Genomic DNA, 18,104 nt, shown 5'->3' on the forward strand with positions numbered 1-18,104 from the left:
ACAGGTTCTGGAGAACTGGTAGCAGAAATTTTGAGCGCTTCAGAGAACCGGTAGCAGAAATTTTGAGTAGTTCGGAGAACCAGCAAATACCACCTCTGGCTGGCCCCAAAGTGGGTGGGATGGAGATTTTTCAATGTCCTTCCCCCAGGAGTGGGAAGGGAATGGGGATTTTGCAGTATGCTTCTCCTGCCATGCCCACCAAGCCCATGCCCATAGAACCAGTAGTAAAAAAAAATGGATTTCACCACTGATCCTCCCTCCCTGTTAAGAGAGGGCTGTTCAATTTTAATATACATCACCTCTTTGACTCCTCTTTTATACCAATGGTCCTCTCTGTCCAGAGTGTGGACTTTGCTATCTTCAAAAGACAGAATGTGGACCAGCGGTGGGATTCAAATTTTTTTATTACCGGTTCTGTGGGCATAGCTTGGTGGGCGTGGCAGGGGAAGGTTACTGCAAAATCTCCATTTCCTCCCGATCAGCAGGAGGCAGAGAATAGGTGGGGGCAGGGCCAGTCAGAGGTGGTATTTACCAGTTCTCCGAACTACTCAAAATTTCTACTACCAGTTCTCCAGAACTGGTCAGAACATGCTGAAATCCATCTCTGATGTGGACTTTGCTGTCTTCTCTTACAGTTGACAATGCAATATTTTATAGATTGTGTGTATGTATAATGCATAAATTAAAAGCTATTCTTATGTTGCTTGCTATCCTAACTTAGAGGAATGCTCCTTTTAAGCAATATTAAGACTTTCCCTTCTCTCATTTTTTCTAAGAAACAAACAAGCAAAAAATTCCCCAAACCTTTTATTAAAGACATTTGTGTCGCTTCATGCCTTGCTTGCTTGTAGTTTCTACTTAGCAAACCTGTATTTAATTGGTTGATCAGTCTTTGACATTTTCTCTGTGTCGATAAGGCTCTCCTGTAACTGACAAATAAAAAATGTTTCAAATCCTGGTTTCCGGAAAGTACCAGCTTTTATAATAGCTGGTTTTCTGTAAGACCCTTTCTATCCACATCTGTTTTGCCATCTTGTTTGCTTTTTTGAAGCCAATGACAGCTTGAGCACATTTTAATGTGATTATTTCATAATCATGCAGTGTTACATATATTACAGTGATGCTCCCATTTTGAATGTCAGGTATATTATGGGCACTTAAAAACCCCACCGCTGAAACCATCGCCTTGCCAAATAAAGTACCTTGTTTTGCCTGCACTGATTTCCAACACTGTGCTCAGCTTTGCGCTTAGTTGGTAGCGGTCAGATTAATGCACTAATATTTTATATTTTTACAAGGATAGAGTAATTTTGGATTCCTCTGTGGGGATTAGCTGAAAAACAACCATTCAAGTTAATGGAAGTTGCATGGCAGCTCCACACGCATTATGCTGAGTATTTACTCCTATAATTGCACTTGATATCAACATTATTATACCATTTAGTGTTTTGTGACTCAAAGTGTTAGAATGAAGTGGGTGATATATTTAGGGCACTGACACATCTTTCTCTGACTGATGGCTATGAAGTGAGCACAGGCAATTATCTCCCTAGAAGAAAAACTATATGAGATTGAATTAAACTACTTAACTCCTGGTGTTTTAAAATTATATATATATATATAAATAGCCAAATTAAACTTTGACAAAGCCCATAGGTGATTTGGCATAATATTTCTTTCAACTTCTTAGATATATTTGGATGAGTTCTGGCTATGGGTTCATTTAACTTGTGCTCGAGCAACAGGAGATCTATTTTAGGGACTTTAATAGAAAATCTGTGTGTGAGAGAGAGAGAGAGGGAGGGGGAGGGAGAGAGAGAGAGGGGGGGGAATCTTATTCTCTACTCCATTGAAACAAGAAAATTATCTCTCTCTGATAACTTGCTTGAGAATGTATAGGAGCCCTAATCCTATGAATAAATAGTACTAATAATACCAATCAGTCACCCAGAACTTCACACAGTCAGCATTTCATGTGGCAAATGAAGATAATTTTCTTTGCTTCCAGTTTAAAACCAGACTAAAGAGAGATGCTTCATCTCTCTGTTCACCAATGGTTTCACTTCATTTATAAATGCTTTCATTCATACCATTGAAACAATTTTAAGAGTCATTTTAAATTTCGAGTTCAAAATGCTTAAAAGCATCCTAAATGAGAGTTTAACAAAATTATAGAGTGTATTAGTTGGAATTTGCTTATGGGTCATCTAGAGTTGGCAACTTCCTATTCAGCACAGGATTATTCCAAGAAGTTGACCATGCAGCCCCGGTCTACAAATTTCCAATTAGGGAAAATCTATACTATTTTAGGAAGGCTCTTTTGCTGCTTACTAGGAATGTGTATGTTCAAATCTGAAGTGAGAACTACAGTGCTTCAGATTCGGTGGGTGTATTGTACCTTTCAGTGGCAGTTTAAAGAGGCTACACTTTTTCTAGTTCTCACAAAGTAGTCATATGGCCTTAGGATAGAAAATACATGCTTGACTTCAGGAGATATTAAAAGGCAGAAATTGGCACTGTAGCAGATGAAGAGCATTGTTAGATTTGGCCATATCTACAAACCCTTTAAGATCATCTTGAATATGACACTATTTTCTAAGACTTTTCTGGTTTGATGCTACCTGATTCATAATCATTTATGGCTATCTGACAAATCTTTATGGGAATATGCAAAACACTTGATTTTTGTTCTTTCTTCTTTCTAGCATCTTCCCATTGACTTTGTGTAAATCAGGACCAGAACTCACAGCCTCTTGGTTTCTAGCCTGGTGCCTTAACCTCTAGACCAAACTGGCTTTCATGCAAAATATTCTATCTGTATCCACATATAGAATGGCTGTTTTCAGATGCTTTAATGATCCCAGGTCCTTGGAATGGACTCAATAGGTAGACCAAAATACCAAATCTGGTGTAAACATATGGGTGATTGGGTGACCAATCATAAATTAATCATAATAAGAGTCTATTTTGTTGCCTTGAGTTACTGATTACAGTAATAAAGGTGGGATAAAAAAAAATCTAAGAAATAAAATAAATCTAAGAAATAACTAAGAACAATACTATCCAGGGGTGGGATTCAGCCTATTGGGACCAGTTTGGGCGAACTGATAGCTCTGATGATCAGCTGAGAGGGAACCAGTTCGCTCCGACGATCAGGTGGACCCTTGCGCTATACTGACCTATATTTCCTATGTTTGAAGCCCAGCTGATCAGTGCGGCAGAATGGATCAGCTGTTTTACTCACCAGGGCTTCAGTAGAAGGTAAGTTGTAGAGCTGTTTTCGCTCACATGCGCGCCAGTGGCGCACATGTGAGCGAAACAAGCATGCGTGCACGAAGTTGTTACACTAGTTGAATCCCACCACTGATACTATCCAAGCCTGAGTAACTCTGTTTCGCTGCTAGTCCCCTTACCTTCAGGTCTAGACACTGGTGTGAAGCCCTACAGTGATTAATTTATCCCAATCAACCTTCTATCATTTATTGATCATCTACTGTATTTAACCCAAACATTTACTGAATCTTTTGACCCCAGACATTTATCAATCTTTTGAATACTCCCATAAACCCTTGTGGATCAATAATCACCACATTGAGTAACTGTGATTTAAACCACAAGGTACAATCCAGCCAGTGAATTAGTACTTGAAAATGTTTAAATCTTAGTCTCAAGACTCAGAAACATTTTTTGTTTTTAATTGACAGTGGGAAGTAGTTGCTATGAAATTCACTTAAATACATTTATATGTATTTTTGTTCTTTTCTTTTTTTGGACTGTAGTTTAGTTGTTCTTTCCCTTTCCTCCTTGCCCATGATTGTTGTGACACAGTATTGACAATACAGAAAGGAATTCTAGCAGCATTTTTTCATATAAATTATTACTTCATACACATTTTCTAAAGATCACATGTTTCTATTTATTTATACTCATAGAATACTGTACTCTTCATATTATAGGGCATTCATATTCCCTTAAGTCATTACTTTTATATGGAATTTACTATTGGGTAGCTGGTCTAAAAAAGCAATTCATTTATGGGAAATTGAAAGCCTACACATCTTGTATATTGGGGAATTTTGCACTTTCCTATCAGCTAGTTCATATTAAATTCTAAAAAGGTATTATATTTTCCTTATGAAAATATATATTTCTCACTGGTTTAAAGTAGCCAAAGAAGTACATTGGTTTATACACTGTTCAAAGGTCAATGAAAGGATATTCATATGAACAATGTAGACTTTCTCACAACATTCATTTCCCCTGCTTTTTAGTTCCCCTTGGAAAAAATGATTCATGTGGTGTATATATGAATCCCTGAGTGTTTTGAGTGTTCTTCATTGGGTTTCTGTGTACCTTTCTTAGTTAATAAAAAGCTTCACTTCAGCCCTCAATCTGCATGTTATTCTGTCTGATAGAAATTACTTTTTATTGTACTCATTCCTCAGATCAGCTACTTTTATTATTGTGCCCTTTTCAATTTGCTATGGATATTTGGAAGAAGAACCTCAGAAACTTTTAAAATATATTTTTTAATTATCTACTTTATGAAGAGAGAAATATTTGTCACCTTGTTAAGATTATCTTTAAACTTCATGCATTTCAATTTTCTTAAAATGATTTTTAAGTCATGGAACATTAAATGCTGATTAGGTATAAAATCCATACAGTGAAAACAAATTATATTACTACAATTGAATAAATCAGACTCTTTTTGCTTTCTTCACTTTTTTCCCCCTCAGGTAAGTTCATTCCATTACAATCCTATGTCCATTTCCTATTTGTCATGAAAAAGAAACCAGAACCACTCATGAATAGGCTCAAACCGAAATTTATTGCTACTCACCTATTCTACAAGAATCTCACAAGATTTACTGCATTGCTTGGGAATAGTAAGATAAGACTTCAAGGTTTCTGGAGAAGATCAGGGCTGTGCCACTTTCTGATGTGCAAAGACTCTAAACTCAGTCACTTCTTAAAGGCTCACTGGAGATGTTACCACGCTAATATTTTATCGAAAAAGCCAATGAAAAATCTTGTGAGCATGAACATTTAAATCCACTTTATGAACAATTTTTCTGAAAGTACACTTTGAGTTTACAATAGTTTATGCAAGCTATGTGCCTTCTCTCACCTTGATACCTAAATACACACACAATGTGTTCATAATGTGTGTGGTTCAGTGTGCTTGAATATTTTTTTTTTAATTAGAGCAGAAAACTTAATAAATAAAGCCAAAGAACTGCTATGTTCTGATTAGTACAACAATTTTCAAAATGTGGATAAGATTGGAACAGATTAAAATATGAACCAAATGAACTTCGCCTGCTCTCTTACCAATGACAAGTATAGGGTGCAGCCTTTGTGTTTGAAAAAACACCAGGAACAGAATATATCCTATTCTTTTGGCTGCACAGTCCTGGGTCACAAATAGCTAACACATTTGAATCAGCCTTATGTGAGGAAGAAAAAAAAGACTTCACTTGGCTGGTCAAAAAGGTCCTTCTGTTAAGCTTGCCCATATTTCACAGCCAGATTACATCAGGCTGTTAATTTATGATTGAAAAATATGATAATGTCCATGTTAGTGCGTCTGTGTCTGTGTGTGTGTGTGAGAGAGAGAGCAAGCATTAAAAATAGAATCAGGGAAAACAAAGAGCATTATCAGGAAACAAAAAAAAATGTTTGATTTATATTTAATCAAAATAACAGTAAATATAGGTAATCGCTGCTCTCCACATATTCAATAATTTCCTCTGACATATTAAAAATCACATTTCAGTGCAAATTTGGAGCAGCAATTGACAGATAAATCCATGGTATTTGGAGACCACTTGTTATTTATGTTTATTTAGTTATTTTATTTGATTTTTTTAAAAAAAGCACCTTTATCCAGCAGCATTTTGGCTCTAGGACATAAAATTTAGCTAGCCTACAAAAAGAATAAAATGAGGGAAAATACGCTGTTTCCCCCAAAATAAGACATCCCCTGATAATAAGACCAATTGGGCTTTTGAGAGCATGTGCTAAAATAAGCCTCCCCCCCAAAATAAGCCCTCCCCAAAAATATTTAAACACAGAGCTGGAAATCAGGTAAAATGGCAAGAGGAGTCCTGTCTCACTCTATGTGCCCCAAAATAATAAGACCTCCCTGAAAAGAAGGCCAAGCACTTATTTTGGGATTAAAAAAAAATAAGACAGGGTCTTATTTTCGGGAAAACACAGTATATGATTTCTATTGTGGATTACCCAGATTAGCTGAACTGATAAAATTCAACAGTATGAGCAACCAATCAAACAAAAGAGCAAATAAGGAAAACATACTGTCCTGGAATATAAAAAACTGAAATGTTAGAAAGAATGGCCTATTTCAGTGAGCAAGAAATCTTAAATATCTGCATCATTTATGAATGTCTTTATTAAATGATGTTAAATACACTATTTTTCTTCACCCTATTTTGGCCTGGCTTCTCAGTTACTAGGGTTTAAGAAATGTAATGTTTCATCACTACCCTGTTGGCCAGGTTTTCTGTAGAAGAAATGATGAATTGAAGACTTGAGATTGCCCATAAATGCTCTAGAAAGTTGTTCCCCAGGAGGAGACTACAAGAAAATTGTTTCCAGCAGGTTTAGAGCTCTGGAACATGATGGAATAGCCATCCTGCTAAAACCACAATCCGTGTTTTCATAAGGACACTGGGTTTACATATTTTCTTTTCTGATGACTTTCAGAAAATGCTTATTATCTGCTTTTCAACTACTGAAAACCTTTGAATTGACAAGCTTTACAGCACTCATGGGTTTCTTTCGATCCTTAACTAAAGAAGTTTAAATACAAGTTTAAGGGTTTTGGAATAAACAGGAAAAGGGTGATTAGAACTTTGATTTTGGAAAGTTACAAATGGACTAAGGGTCCAAATAGAGTTGAAATAAGATTTTGGAACTGATCATAGGAATCCTTTCTGCAGGAAAATGTTTTTGCTTTGAATTCTTTTTTTTTTTTTTTAAAGGATGAGATTTGAAGGTTGGAACTAGAAGGAAGTAGAAGGAATTAAAGATTACGATTAAAGGGGAGGAACACAAATTTAATTTATCAACATGGTACAAAGCAAAACATTTTAACATTGGATATATTGAAGAATATTTTTGAATAATGGACTGAGAAGTTAATTTTAAGATGGTTTGCTATTATAGATTGTGCTTAAAATGTTATGAAAGAGGAATAAGTTTTACCTGACAAATTGAGACTGATCTGGAAGTAGATTTAAAAATAACAGGCTGCAAAAATGATATGGAAAAAGGTAATATACTGAACATAGAAACGAAACTGGCTGATGTCTTAATAATTAAAAGAAATATACAAATAACAAACCAAGAGAGAAAACCAAGCGACCTAGATAATGTTCCTATACAGGGGTGAAATGCTCCTGGTTCGGACCGGATCGAGTGATCCGGTAGCGATTGTGGCATGTGCTTTGGAGAACCGGTAGCGATGGCGGTGCGAGGCTCTGCCCCCCGCCCGAGTGTCATTACTTCCTGCTTTTAAAAGGTAAAAGAAGGCTCAGACGATCGCAAGCCACAGTTGTGATCATAAGAGCCTTTTTAAAAACCTTTTAAAAGCATTTTTTACAACCTATTTGTCTGAATAGGTTGTAAAAAATACTTTAAAAAAGTAAATAAAAAGTTGCCCAAGCCCCCCCAGTCACATTATATCCCCCACCAAGCCACACCCACAGAACTGGTAGTAACAAATTTTACATTTCACCACTATTCCTATATTAGTTTTACAAAAGAGGCTTGTTAAATTTTGAGGAATTCTGTGAGAAGGACAAAGAAAAAATAAAAGAATTCAATTTCTAGGACATCATTTGAAGGAACGAAAAAGCAGGATTGTTAAAAGTAAAAGGAAAGCATATAAAGTTGGTTGATTTGAATAAGCTTAAAATAGATATGTTATTTTCAGTAACTCTTCATGAACGTTTGCTCATTGCGACTGAAATGGCAAAGCTTTAAGGATTTGTTTATAGACAACAGATGGAATATGAGAAGAGGTTTGTAGTTTAGGAGATGTTGATAAATTATTAAAGATATTTACACTTGTCATGAAGGGAGAAACCATATCTTTAAATGTTTCTTTTCTTTTTCTTTACTACCTTCTATTTTTTCTAATTTTTTTTAATTTTCTTTTTTCTTTTCTGTACTTTTCATTTTTCTCTTTTTATTCTTTTATATTTTAGTTTACATTTGTTTTTACGTTTTTAATTATAATTTTAACTACTATTCACTATTCCAGATACTATGCGACTATTTACTATTCAAAAAGCACCCTGCAGACCATGCTTGGGTGATTATTTGGCAATCAGTCTACTATTTTGAAAATATTGATTATCAATAAATATATCAGAACAAAGAATGAACAGCAGTTATATGTCTATGGAGATTCTCAGTCATCCAGGTCATAGTTGTCCCAAAGATGCTTTTTTAAGAGGCAAAGGGACTTCCTTGTTTTTCTTTGGAGACATTTTGCTTCTCATACAAGAAACTTCACAGAGCTGAAGAAGCTTCCTGGATGAGAAGCAAAATGTGTTCAAAGTGCTGTGACCCAGCCCCAAGTAGGTAATATTAGACGCAAACAGTTCCAAAACAAATGGACTTTATTAGCACAACTAAGAATTAACTCATTCTCAGCATAGTCCAAACTAAATCAAAACAAACAAATTCTTCAGTCTAATCAGCAACCTTGGTATAATTAGGCAAATTGCCAAAGACTTCTCTTGGAAAAAGTCCAGAAGCAGAAGTCGCCGACAAGAGATAAGTGCAGCAAGCCAAGAACAAGTCTATCAATGCTGTTTTCTGACAAAGAGCCCAAGAGCCGTTGCTGGTCTTTTAAGCCTTATGGGAGGGGCCAATCATCTCTTGGCCCTACTCCTGAGTCATCCTCTTTGCTTTAGCTGCTCTTGCCTTCTGGCAGCTCTTCTCATATGTGCATTAGGAACAGGCTCCTCCTGTTCCTCTGCCTCTCTACTGTCAGCCTCTGGAGGCTCCAAAGCCCGCATATCACTCCCCAATGGCCCTGGCCCCATCTCTGCCTCTGATGCAGAGCCCTCATCCAGGCCTTCCCCAGCCTCCAGGACTGGCCCATGTTCTTCCTCAGCCTCAGCACTGTCTGACTCTGCTGCCAGCTCCGTAGACTGCTGGCGGACCACAACACAAAGAAAAAGAAGAAAGCCCAGTTGCCTCTTGAAAAAGCATTTTTGGGACAACAACAGTTACAGTTAATATCCTGCTAATGGAACTATCACCTGATAATAAAAGAAAGGTCAGTGCAATAATAATGACAGTGATGTTGTTATTGTCAGAAAAAGCAGGCTCTGCACAGGACACAGATATAATAGGAGAAGGATACAAGTTTCGATCTTATCATCAAGCTGCTTTCTTCATTCTGATGCTTTGATGTCAAGCATAAGGAGAATAATTTATGTTAACATTGCAACGGCAAAGGCATTCTTAACAGTTTTGACCTTGACTTAATGATTATCATGGAAGTCAGCATTTAAAGCCATGCTGCAGTGAAGTCACATCCTATGTAGCAATTTTAGTGATGATGAATACATTAATAGGGTGAAGAGAGCCTTTTTGTTCTCTTCTGTGGCTTGGGGAATGTTACATGCATGCAGGGTTGATTCACAATTATATAGTTCTGGAGATCGTCCCTGCAATCATTTGCTGCTTTAGTGATAGTGCTAGACCTGTCATTAGGGGGAAAGTGCTTTTGAACATAGGCAGAATGCTAAAATAATATTGAGTAGTTTAGTGTAAACTAGTCTTCATGCTTATAATACAGTTGTCTTGGATCAAGAATATAGGCTTAGCCCAGCTATCAATGAGTGCTAACAGATGTTCATTATATTTGAGGGAAAATATTGATTTATTAAGATATTCATAGGATAGGAATTTCCATGGTCCACAAAGCAATAGGTGAAATAAAAATACAGAGATTTGATGTTATAGAGAGCAGTAGTTAGGAATTAGGGATTATCTCTGATAGATAATGAGCAACTCATGGTCATCTCAGTTTTACCTGGAAACATCTAACTGATCCTCTAGCTCTTTTCTGACAACCAAGCATGCCCTTAAATAACCTTTTATCTTAATATTAGTGCTTAATTTTAGGTCTGGATAATTGCCTTGAGATCTGGTAGTCTTTTCTTTTGTGTTTTAACAGTAGAAGTTAATATTTTTCCGTCTATAAAACGCTCCCATGTATAGGACACCCTCCAGTGGTGGACTCCAAATTTTTTACCAACTAGTTCTCTGCCCTAATGACTGGCTGGGTGGGTATGGCTTGGGGGGCGTGGCTGGGGGGGTGTCATGTGACTGAGTGGGCATGGCCAACTCTACAACACTTGTGTGTGTGGTACCTGTATGGGACAGGTAGGGTTGGGGAGGGAATCCAGGAGTCTCCATGGGGGGAGGGGGGAAATGAAAGAAAGATCCAACCTGTTTGTGTGTGTGTGTGTCTGTGTGTGTGAGAGAGAGAGACTGTGTCAAGCTATACTGGGAAAGCTGGCTGTGAGAGGAAGAGAAGCTGGGTAAGCTGGACACAGATGCTCCCTGAGTCCTCTCATCCCAGAAGCAGCAACCTTACACTCTCCCCTCTCTGCTAGCCCACTGCTTCACACCGGATCACCCAGCAGTGGAGATGGAGAGGAAGAATGGGGCAGCAGTGGCTGCTAGCATTGAGAGGAAAGTGCCACACAGAAACGGGAGCACACAAGAATGTTGCCCCATTCTCTCTCTCTGTCTCCATTGCTGGGCAATCCTGTGTGAAGAAGGGGGCTAGCAGAGGGAAAGAGGGAAAGGTTGCTGCTTCTGGGATGAGGGGACTCGGGACACATCTGGGTCCAGCTCAGCCGGCTTCTCTTCCTCTCGCAGCCAGCTTTTTGGGGCCATTTTCAGGCCATTTATCAAGCTGTTTTTGGACCAAAAAAGGTCCTGACAAATGGCCTGAAGACAGCCTGAAAAATGGCCTGTTTTTTGGCTTTTTTCAGGCCATTTTTCAGGCTGTTCTCAGGCCATTTTTGGGGCGATTTCAGGCCTTTTTTTTTTTTTGAGCCATTTTCAGGCTGTTTTTTGGGCCTATTTTGCCTAGAAAAATGGCCTGAAAATGGCCCAAAATGGCCTGTTTTTCAGGCATTTTTGGGCCATTTTCAGGCCATTTATTCAGGCTGATTTTGCCCAGAAAATCAGCCCAAAAAATGGCCTGAAAATGGTCTGAAAAATGGCTGGTGTGGGGCCAGCCAGTGGTTCGATTTGCCGGTTCTCCGAACCATGCAGAATCAGAACAACTGGTTCAGGTGAACCAGTCCGAACCGGCAGCAGCCCACCTCTGACACCCCCATGTTTCATGTAGAGTAAGTAAGCAAGCATGCTACAACCATGACTGTACAGAAGCCCTCTTATTAGAGAGAGAGTAATACAAGAACAGGAAATGCATCACAGGAACAATAGAGATGAAATCTAGAGTTGCAATGTGATACAGGAAAGTACAATATAGAGGAATGATGGAGCTGCTTATAAGGTAAAGGCTCATCTGGCAGAGCTGGAGGATGAGGATGTGCCACGCCTTCTCCTCTCAACCTCCTGTATATAAGACACCCCTCCCTTTTCAAGTAAATATTTTAAAGAAAAAGTAGCATCTTATACATGGAAAAATACGGATAATACATCGATAAAACTTTCTACATTTGGAAAGTGATATTAATCAATGTTTTTAGTAGGTAGGTAGTCTTTTTAATCATCAACTTTTGGTTCAAAATTTGAGGCACGTAAATGTTAAAGTTGGCATTCTGAAGTTTACCCAAATGAACTGTCAGAAAGCATAAACTCCACCTTAATTAATTTTTTATTGGAGAAAAAGCTGATTCATATCCCAGCTTAACTGCTGCTTTCCCACTTGAACATATATTGTATATGCTATGCAAACGGGGGACTTTAATATATCATGCAATTCAAATTAATATTTAATACCATTTTTAACAAATGCACCCGAAACTCTTTATTGCAGACTGAAATGTAAGATCATTTCTTTCTCTAGTAAGACTTCAGTTATGAATTTAATAAAGAAGTGCTAGGTTTCAGCTTCTACTAGATCAGCTTCGTAATATCCATTCATTAGAAATGTAGAGCAAAATATTAGCTTCTAACTCATGTACATTTAACATAACATAATTTAGCCGATCTTGGGGGCAGGGAGGAGGATTCAGTGACTTAGATGGAAGGAAGGAAGGAAGAAAGGAAGGAAGGAAGGAAGGAAGGAAGGAAGGAAGGAAGGAAGGAAGGAAGGAAGGAAGGAAGGAAGGAAACCATCACACAGTATTTTTTAAAACAGAATTCATATGGGCCATGATATAAGGTTGGTTGTATAAGTCATGGTAAAATGAGAAAGTCTATTAATATATTACAGAATGTAACCAATATATCAGTTAAGAGCCGCGGTGGCACAATGGTTAGAGTGCAATACTGCAGGCTACTTCTGCTGATCACCGGCTGCCAACAGTATGGCAGATCAAATCTCACCAGGCTCAAGGTTGACACAGCCTTCCATCCTTCCGAGCAGGGCCAGATTTTCCTATAGGCTAACTAGGCTTCAGCCTAGGGCTTCAAGTTCAAGAGGGGCCTACACAGTGGTGGGATTCTGGGGGCTCTAGGGGGTTTGGCCGAACCCTTTGTTAAATTGCTGGCTCGCCCGCCCCTCGCCTACCACCCGCGCGGCGCCAGCCTACCGTAGCCAGGGGTGGGCAATTGTGGCTCTTTTACAACCTGTGGACTTCAACTTCCAGAATTCCTGAGACAGCTTGGCTGTCTTTATATATTTATATTTTTATATATCTTTATATTTGTTTGGGGTTGGCTTTCTTCCCTTTCATCTTTTTTATTGTACAGCAATCTTTCTCCTCAAACCTACCACCTCTCCTTTCTTTCCTCCTTACTTTCTCTTCCTCCCCCTCTTCTTCTCCTCCCTACTTCCTCTTCCTTTCTCCTTCTCCTCCTCTCTTCCTCCCTCTCTCTCCTACTCTAATTTCCCTTCCCTTCCTTCATCCCTCTCTATTGCTGTATCCTTTTATGCATATGGACTACTCAGAGGGCTGAAAAAGTTATTTCTGACTGGTCCTCGCACTTTTGACCAGTCCTTGAACTTACGGCTGTCCTCACATTTTACATTTTTGCCCTATCTTGTCACCATGGTGAAGAGAAGCAGTTGTGAAATGAGTGACATGGTTGTTAAGAAAGCTGCACGGGCATAAATGTGAGGATGGTCATAAGTGTGAGGACCGGTCAAAAGTGCGAGGCCCAGTCAGAAATGACTTTTTTCAGCCCTCTGAAAAAAGTCTATGCACATAGCCACGCCCACCCGGTCACATGACAAGCTACCCACGCCTACACAGTCACGTGACCAGCTACCCAGTCACATGATTGCCAAGCCACACCCCCAACTAAGCCACGCCCACAGAACCTGTTGTTAAAAAATTGAATCCCACCACTGGTGAAAGGGCCTCATAAGTGGAATAGCCTAGGGCCTCTTTCAATCTAAATCTGGCCCTGCTTCCGAGGTGGGTAAAATGAGGACCCAAATTGTTGGGGGCAATATGCTGACTTTTTAAACTACTTAGAGAGGGCTGTAAAGCACTGTGAAGCAGTGTAAGTCTAAGTGCTATTGCTAATATAAGAAATACAGCAAGTGACATATAATATTTGAAATATATGTTCTAAAGAAAGGAACGCTTCTCAGAATATGATTGAATATGTTGGTGCCTTCTGTTTTAATTTGGAATATCATGGTGGGAGGTAAAGCTAACTTGGAGCCCAGTTGCTATAATTTTCCATTTTTCTTTCTTTTTTCCCATGGTCTCTTACTCTTAGTTAGGAGTCTATGCAAAAAAAAACCAAACAAACAAGTGAGAGGCAGTATAATACGGTGGCTAAGGGTGATTTGAGGATTAAGAAGATCTACATTCAACCTACTTCAATAGGATTGTTGTGGAGAACAGTGGGGGAGTGATGCAGTGGTGGGTTGCCCCCGGTTTGCACCGGTTCTATAGAACCAGTAGTAAAACCGGTGGGAGGCTCCGCTCACCGACCCCGACCTCATCAAAATGCTTCTGCGCATGCACGTGGCCCTGTTGCAAACCGGTAGTAAAGGTAAGTAGAACCCACCCCTGGAGTGACTCCTTGGTATGCAACCTTGAATCTGAAAAGGAAATATATAAATCTAAAAAAAACCCCAAACCCTACAATTATTACATTTCACTAAACAAACATACAAAGGTGTAAAGTTTTTGAACTGTGCATAGTGTAGAAAGAAATGACAGTTGAAAAAAGGTTATGTTTCATTCTTATTCAATGGATGATTGTTTATTCCTGGAAACTGTAATTGTTATTGTGTATCACAATACAAAAAGACATATTTTTGTGTTTTTCTGCTTCACGTACAATGTACTTTAGGCAATAAGTAGTGAACTGCAGGTACACTTGTTTAAGGCATTTGAAGATGAAGGTGAAGGTGAATTGAGTTTTCATACATTGCATGTTTAATCAAACTTTCATTTGACTGATATTCCAGGTTTATATTTATGGCTGAAGTCAGGGTTATATCATTGGCATTCACAGGACAGAGACGTTCCAGGTCCACATTTTGAAGTAGTGAAAATATACAGTGTACAGCATATTACCATATAAAGAGCTATCATATAAAAAGATAAAACAAGATTCTCTCCCCCACTCCAAATAAACTTATTTTTTCAGCAAAATATTAATGGATGTTTACACTATATTATTTTATCTCCACCAAAACCAAAGAAAGAACAATTAGTTTGGAAGAATGAAAAATAGTTATAGTCCCAAGCTCACACAGTAGGCTTCCTGGCTCAGTAGGGATTTAAATTAGCTTTTCCAGACCTACCCCAGCACAAAATAATACACCATACCAATATAACCTCAAAAAAAAAGTTGATTGTTATTAATGAAAAGTACAAATAATTAGAACAATGCAGATGGATTCCGTTATAGTTTTTCACAGTGGTGGGATTCAATTTTTTTTAACAACCGGTTCTGTGGGGGTGGCTTAGTTGGGGGTGTGGCTTGGTGGTCATGTGACCTGGTGGGCATGGGTAGCTGGTCATGTGACTGGGTAGGCGTGGCTAGCTGGTCATGTGACCGGGTGGGTGTGGCTATGTGCATGGGACTACTGCCAAGGTGCTAAACTGGCAAAAGGTATTTGACGTAGGTACAGAATTGTAAAAGGGCAAACTGACCCTAAACAGATACATCCTGTTGTTTAATGTTTATTGCATCCCAAATGTCATGCATATTCCTGGATAAGGGGTGCTGCTTCCTTATTGACCTTGAGGCGTCTCCTAGCCTCTTATCTCCTTTTGTTATGTCTTGAGCTCCGGAGCAAAGAACTTGAGTATGTGAGAAGAAGATTGGTATTTCCTTTCCCAGAGATAGATGAAAGAGCAGCTTCTACGTGTGAAATGCATCACTCTCTGTAATAATTTTGCCTTTAAACTGTATAAATACATGGCCAGAAGAAGCCATCGGCGTTCAGACTTTTTGTTTGCCTTTGGGCTGTTTGAACCATGCACAATAAACTTTTTCCTGCATTGCAGAGCTTGGCCTAGTCTCGTTTCTTTTCCTGCAACACCAGGATCTTATTATCATATGTGGTGGACCTGTTCTGAAGCAAAAAGTTATTGGTACAAAATTAAAATCTGGTTGGAAGAAATGATACAGCAACGCATTGAATTTAAACCAGAGTTGTTCCTACTGGATATCTTTCCAGAAAAAAATAGTAAGGAAAATGTATATTTGATCATACATGTAATAACAGCTGCAAGAATTGTGTATGCCCAAAATTGGAAATCAGAAAAAATACCTTTGGAAGAAGAAGTAATAAAAAAAAAAAATAGATTGTGCAGAAATGAATAGATTAACTTTGATGATTAAGGATAAGGAAGAATCAGAATATTTTAAGACATGGAATCACTTTTATAGTTGGTTGGAAAAGAGATATAAATGACCGATATTATAACTATGTATAAATGATGATTACAACATTGTTTTAGCAATGAAATGTTAGAATGGTTTGGACGAAGATGAAGATAGAAGAAACTTATGGAAGATGGAGAAGAAGCCTAGAAGATAACACTGGGATGTCACAGGGAAGGGAGGATTGATGTATTAAATGTTTGTTTGTTTTAAAAAATAAAAAAAAATATTAAAAAAAAAAGAAATCTCAGTTGGATTAGTCCACATGCATGAGACAATCTTCTTTTTCTAAATATACTTTCATTTTTCAGAAAAAAAGTTTTCCTGAAACAGCCTTGTCCTTACAGGCCTCTCCAAAATATTGTTAGGGAACAACTTGATAGAACAACTTAATAAATTTCATGCTAAGGGACTTGGCTATTATGAATATTTCTTCCCCTCCCTCCCTCCCCCCCCCTCACACATACACACACACACTTGTTGAAAATAATTGTAGATAGATTAGCTTTTAATTTTCAATGCAAACTTCTTTAATAAGATTTTAAAAATAACCATCATCATATCTCTAGCAATAATTAATATAAAACATTTCTATTCTCTTATCACCATCTTTCATTTCCTCTTTGTTCTTCCTTCAAGAGCTGGCACTGCTATGAAGTCAGAAATAAAATCTGACAGTCTAATTTTTTTTTCCAGGTAAGAAAAAAGCATTCTAAAGTAAAGAAGGAATATGTCAGCTAAAACCATGGGATGACCTTCCTTCCTACCCAGCTTTCTATGAGTTGTTGTTCTGGAAGTGTTGTTCACTTTAGGGAAGATTAGTTTTGCCTTGTTCCATTTGGATAATCTTCTGCATTATCTTTGCTACTTAACTGTTAGTTTCAGACTATTGTACAACTTGAATATTTCAAACTTCTCAAAACTGAAGTAGTTCTGCTTCGAGAGCATTGTCAAAATGAGGGCTTATTTCCTGCTTTCCAGATTCTTATAAATTGAGATAAGGAGGTTCAATTGTCAAGTATGTGAGAGATGTATTTACGAAGTCCCTTTCTTAAGGATTTCTTCTATCTTAGAAAAATGTGGAATTGTTTTTATTTCATCAGCTATACAAAGTAAGGTGCTTTATTTTTATTATTGCATATACTCTAACAGCTGTTATTTAAGGGGGGGAATGGGAGTTGAGGAGGAGATGTTTGTTTAGAAATGATTCTTGTAACACAGTGAACTTTTTCTCTTTTTTTCTTTTTAATATATTTATTAATTTTTTCCAAACTTTAAAACACAAAACACAAATTTACACTCATTACAGCATTTCCATATTGATATCAATATCATCCATAACATTCATATTTATATAAATTCTATTTCTATAGTTCACTATCCTGTATTATAACATCATTTAAATTATAATAATATCTATAATCATATTATCATCAATATTATATAGTTCATATATATTATACATTATATATTATACTTTATACATCTTATGCATTTATTTTACTCCTATTCTCAAGCCAGGTATACCATCTACTCCAAATTTGATAATACTCAGATTCTTCTCTCTCTTTCAATTCCATAGTCAGCCTATCCATTTCTGCACATTCACAGTAACTTTTTCTAACACAGCAAAAATGCTCAATATATTTTGATAAGACTTCTTGTTCAATATTATCTACATTAGCTAATATAACAACATTCTACTAAATCTTTAATTATTACAGACTGTAATAACAGGATCTGGCTTGAGTATGGTAGTAGGAATTAAAATGAATCCTGTAAAGTTTAATCCAGATCCAAGTATAGATAGATGAGATCAATAGATGAGATAGATAAATAGATATAAACATAGATATAGATATATAGATAATATATTATAGATATATGCTGCATATTAACCAGTCAATTCTTGTGAGATGACCAGCCATATAAATTTGATACATAAATAAATAAACTGGCAGGATGGGATTAAATAGAGCATTTTTGGGAGAACTACAAATTGCTGAAGAAGTATTAGGAGGGCAATCATAACTGTTGGAAGAAACATCCTTCTGGGT

Source organism: Pantherophis guttatus, chromosome 3 (assembly GCF_059756535.1).
Source record: "Pantherophis guttatus breed Tessera chromosome 3, ASM5975653v1, whole genome shotgun sequence".
NCBI lineage: Eukaryota > Metazoa > Chordata > Lepidosauria > Squamata > Colubridae > Pantherophis > Pantherophis guttatus.